Source organism: Dendrobium catenatum, unplaced genomic scaffold, assembly GCF_001605985.2.
Source record: "Dendrobium catenatum unplaced genomic scaffold, ASM160598v2 fragScaff_scaffold_1284, whole genome shotgun sequence".
NCBI classification, from domain to species: Eukaryota; Viridiplantae; Streptophyta; class Magnoliopsida; order Asparagales; family Orchidaceae; genus Dendrobium; species Dendrobium catenatum.
Genome location: NW_021319746.1, coordinates 1,325,521 through 1,331,520, shown reverse-complemented (window position 1 = coordinate 1,331,520; position 6,000 = coordinate 1,325,521).

Sequence of the window (6,000 nt, the reverse complement as noted above, 5' to 3'; positions counted from 1 at the left end):
GTGTCTCTTATGAACGCTACACCCTCTCACTTATCTGATTGTGTGCTGGATCTTCGTACAACGCTAAGACGTTAAACTATATATTTCTCTACCGCCGCGAATATTCCAGGACGCAACAAAGATAAATCTCTATGAACTGATAATCATTGATCTATTAGAGCTTGTGTGTTAAATTAAAATCCAGAGCAAATCAGCCGATTGAACTAGATAAATCATGATATATTCCTCATTTTAATAACCAAGTAATAAAATATGAATCGATCGTACGAAAACATTAAAATATAATTGAACCAGCTATTTTAGTTAAATATTTGGTTGTTTTGATGATTTGATTCAAAATATTCTAAAAAAATATGCAACCATACATTTATACCATAAGATCGATTATTCTTTTGGAAGCAAAAATATAAATTTCATTGTAACAAATATTATAATTTTGAGAAAATTTAAATTTTATCAATATTAATTAATATAAATTGAAATAGAGAAGTAAAATTAAAATTAATTAATTATTAAAAAAAATTCATTTGATTTATTTCATGTTGATATTTAATATTTCATCATATCTGTATTTTAATTTTTTTATCATTTATTAAAAATTTACATAAAATATTATTTTATTTTAATAATTTCATCTGGTCTCAACTTAGAATTTTTTAGCTTTGAAGCTCTTCATCTCTCCATTCAACTTTTCATCCCATTTTTAATACTTTGAAATTAAGAAGCTTGTTGGCTTGCATGTAGGGATGTAAACAAGTCGAGCCGAGCTCGAGTCATCCTTAGCTTAAGCTTGAACTTGATTAATTAATCAGGCTTACAAGCTTGCCCGTTTATTATAAAAAAGACAAAATGATTATAATTTAAGCAATTATAATAATAAAATGGTTAAATGAATGAGAAATTATTAAAAAAATAATAAATAATCACTTAATATAATAAGAGAATATAATTTTCAAATATTTTCAATAATTTTGTATTCAAATTCGTGAATTTTAATATATTTTAAGTATATTAATTTTATATTAATATTTCTTAAACGAGCCAACTCGTGAGCTAATAAGTCGTGTCGGGACTGGCTCAATCTTGTCTCGTTAGCTCATCAAACTCGGCTAACGAGCCATTTATCAAGTTGAGCCCGAACCGGCTCACAAGTTGGCCTTCGTCGTATGCCGACTACTTTCCTTTCGACTTCTTTCATTCATCGGCTACTGTCCCTCCGATCTCTGTTACCTGCCGACTAATACTCCTCTGACCACCATCATTCAACTATGGTTCTATCGACCAAATGAATATACCAACACTCTCTTGAGAACAACTCTCATATCACTAAATTCTTTAAACTCCCACTATGTAATGTGCTCTATAAGATATTTATTTGCTACATCGAGCCAGCAGTGTCTTCCCCCCAAGGAAGGGTCTCATTTGTAATCAATAATAAATACTAGTAGAATTATTTCAACTCGGCCAGACCTCATGTTTTTTCTTCATTTTAGAATTTTTCATGTAATAATTATGATGTCTCTTATGACTCTCACACCTTTCTCTCTCTATATGTATGTGTGTTGGATCTTCATTCAAAGCTTAAACGTTATGCTCTTTATTTCTCTACCGCCTTCGAGTCCGCAAAAAATAAAAAATCATTTAAAATTTATTTGCAGGTGAGTAATTCAATTCATTTTTGCTTGAGATTTTTTATATATTATATATTACATGTATTTTAAAATAATTCTATAATTGTATTTATATATCAAATATGTTAGAATATTTACCTCATTTTGCAATAACTATTTTATAAATAATTATAAAAAAATAATATATAGCTACTTTCTAATATGACCTTTATCACGATCTCTTCCTCATAGTCTCTTCGAAAGGTTTTCCTTTATTTTATGAAATATTTACATAAGTAAGAAAATGGTAATCTAGATATGATTTGAACAATTAATCCACATGCTTTGTTAACAAACATTGATATTGGCCGAAATAACTGATGTTCATTGACATCAAAAGCATCCATACAAGATCTTGAGAGCTTGTTGCCGGCCAAAACACTCAAACATGTTCGAGTTCCAGTTAAGAAATTCAAGATTTGGGCAAATTTTAAAATTAAGTATCATTAGTAAATATTTTTTGCAATTAAGTATGTTATAAAAAATTAACAATATGCATGGTCGCCCGTTGAATGGGCAACTAGCAGCTAACTAAGCATTAGCAGGATAATGAGAAGTCTCGCGGTATACTGATGAAGGATTTGGTGGACATCGATGAATGCATGAGTGTATGTTAAGATGTTCTGACAGTCTGCTCAAGCAACATGTTAGGGCTAATGAGATATTCAGATGTTGCTTGCATGTATATATGGATGGAAAACAGATATCATGCACTTTGGTATTTGCATGCACAGGCGATGAAGGCAGATCGAGGGCAATATAACTGTAAATTTTCTAAATACTAGATGATGGAAATATGTGGAATATAAGTTTTTTTAGCAATATCGTCATCTTGTTGGTTCTCACTTTTTTCAAATATGTTTTCATGAGGTACGTTGTAAAAAGGAATGTGGGACTTCGAACGTTATTTGAGGTGGGACTTTGAACCCTAAACCCTAAATCACTATCAGAAGTATTCTTCATAATCCACTAATGAGTAGTCCTAGAAGTTTTTATGTACTCATTATTCGCTACCATTCCAGCATTTGCATCAACTGTCCTACTACAGTAATCATGAATAACTTCATTAATGTCATTATAATTAAGGACATTTCGAGCATTCAGATCATCTACTACATCATCTAAATCTTCAGAACCTTTCTCGCTAGAACCATTACTCATTGTCTCATATCCTTTATTAACTAAACATCACAAGCTCTAAACTTGTTAGCCCCAAAAAAATAAGCAACCTAGGGATGCATAGAAGGACTAGCTACATTAGCTCCACATGTTTTTTCCCTGAATCTGCATCGTACTAACATATATTCAAAGAAATAGCACTAACAAAATAACATATAAATCACCAAACTATTAATGTGTTTAATATTCAACTTATCAAACATTTGTATCTTGCACGAGTACTTGGCTATATCCACTCTTGTGTGTCTCACCACCAAGAGCAAGAATGATAGGATAATGAATTTGTGATGAAACAATTTCATCACAATTGCCATCCCTAGTAACCTCTTAAACTTTCACATACAGAAGAAGAACTTCTCCAACAACTAGCTAGGGATAAAACAACTTCACACACTTCATCATCCGTAACAGGCGAAGTGATGAAATCTTTTACAACTGGAAAATGACATACAACATTTACTTTGAATTCGGACATATCATACTTCAGTGCTCTCAGAATCCTTACCTTAAGTTGCTATAAGTCTGACTTAATCAAAACTTGTAAGGACAAATTTATCATCTAGAGATAATTGTACATCATATATATATAGGAGTATAAATGATGTTGGTCATCTGTTCATTTTCAAAACCTAACTTCTATAAACATATCAAATGATGACATTAAATTTGAGTGAGATCAAGTATAAAATACTATAGTTAAGCAAACCCGCAGCATTAAACTAAATTAGATCGACAATCTAACAAGTTCTATATGAGCACTATCGCCTCCAATTTTTCAATTTCAATTTACACATTATCACATCCTAAAATAACAACTAAATTAAACTTTGAATATTTCCAAAGCACAGCATCTTGAAATAATACTTCACCATGCAATTTCTCGAAATTAAATTTTTCTAAAAACTGGAGCTAACAAACTTCAACATAACCTCACGAGGAGGGAAATCTTAGATTAATGAGACAGCTACATGGATTGCAAGGACATAAACTATATAACATACAACACAAATTCCCTCACTTCTATTGGAACGACTCATACAAATTCCCTCACTATGAGTCGTGCATGGCCCTCGCCATCAGCTACATGTAGTGCAGCAAGCTTCATGTGAGCTAGCTAGACGATGATGATGATGATGGCGAGGGCCATGCACGACGTCACTGGCCAGAACACAGAAGACGGCGACCATTAAAAACCCCGGTTGAACGGAGAAGAACTAAAATGGATGACAAAGACAGAAATTATAAAATAGACGACACAAACTCCCTCACCTCTATTGGAACGACTCACAGTGGTAGTGCATCAAGTTTGATTTCAGCTAGACGAAGACGCTGATGGAGAGGACCACGACGCCGGCCATAAGAGAGAAGACGGAGAGAATCATTAGCCCCACGAGAAAGGTCCTTTTAACATTCTTGTACAGGAGCACGGAGATCATGAGGGCGAGCCAAGTGAAGAAACTTACGAGAGCCAAGAGTACGCTGACTTGAAAGAGGATGAGCTCGCAGCCGCCCGACTTGTTCTTGTTAGCTACGCCAGTATTGATAATTCCTCCAGAGAGGCTCATGGCCACTCTGTACGAAAGCTCCGTCGTCTTCTCCAAGCCCTTTCTTCCTGCACTCGGCTGTTTTTCCTTTGTCATGCTGTTAGCTCCCGATCCAGAAGAATGTGAGATTTCATTCCCAACAGCAATTATGATTTCATTGGACCCAGAAGATTGTGAAATTTTATTCCCAATGCTCTGAATAATAGATCCAACCATCACCCCTCCAACGGAAGCTTGCTTCTGCACCTACAAATTTTGTTTTGGTTTATGGAGATGGCGGTTGACCATGTTGCTTATTTATATAAAGGGGGGTGCGGGGTTGGGAATTTTCGGGGGAGGGAAGTTTTCGGTAAGTTTTGGGTAAAACTCCTCGTTGGGAGATTTCGGCAGGGTTGGGTTGGGAATTTTGGGTCAGATTGGGTTGGGGGTTTTCGACCGGGTTGGGTTGGGAGTAAACTCCCAGGTTTGGAGTTCTTGGTAAAACTCCGGATTGAGAGTTTTCGGCGAGTTGGGTTGGGAGTTTTTGGCCGGGTTGGGTTGGGAGATTTTGGTAAAACTCATGGGTTGGGAGTTTTCTGTAAAAATCCCAAGTAGGGAGTTTTCTGGAATAGGGTAGGAATTTTCGGAAAAACTCCTGAGTTGGGAGTTCTTGGTAAAACTCATGATTGGGAGTTTCGGCCGATTTGTGTTGGGAGTTTTAGGTAAAACTTCCGGGTTGGGAGTTTTCGGCCGGGTTGGGTTGGGAGTTTTTTGGTAAAACTCAGGGTTGGGAATTCTCATTAAAACTCCGAGTTTGGAGTTTTTGGCCGGGTTGGGTTGGAAGTTTTCAGTAAAACTCCGGGTTTGGAGTTTTCGTCTAGGTTGGATTGGGAGTTTTCCATATTGGGAGTTTTCGTTCGGTTTGGGTTGGGATTTTTCGGTCAGATTGGGTGTGGAGTTTTTGATAAAACTCCGGGTTGGAAGTTTTCGCCTGGGTTGGGTTGGGAGTTTTTTTGTAAAACTCTCGGGCTGGGAGTTTTCGGTCGGGTTGGATTGAGAGTTTTCAGTAAAACTCTTAGGTTTGGAGTTTTCGATAAAACTCCAGATTGGGAGTTTTCGATCGGGTTGGGTTGGGAGTTTTCAGCCAAATTTGGTGTGGAGTTTTTGATAAAACTCCGGGTTGGGAGTTTTTTGTAAAACTCTCGGGCTGGGAGTTGTCAGCCGGGTTGGATTGAGAGTTTTCAGTAAAACTCTCAGGTTTGGAGTTTTCGATAAATATCCAGATTAGGAGTTTTCAGCCGGGTTGGGTTGGGAGCTTTTGGCATTGGGAGTTTTTGGTAAAACTCGCAGGTTGGAGTTTTCGACCAGGTTGGGTTGAGAGTTTTCTGTAAAATTTTCTGTTGGGAGTTTTTCGTGAAACTCTAGGTTAGGAGTTTTCAGAATTCTTTTTTCAGTTTGTGGTCCGCACTTGTTCATTGGCTCCCACATTTTCTCTTTTCATCTCTCTTTTACCTATCTACTCTCTCTCACTCCATTGAGACTATTTTAATATTTTTTATTTATTTTTCACTTTATCTTTCTCTAATTGTAAACTTCACTATTAATTTTTTAATGACTTTTATCAGACT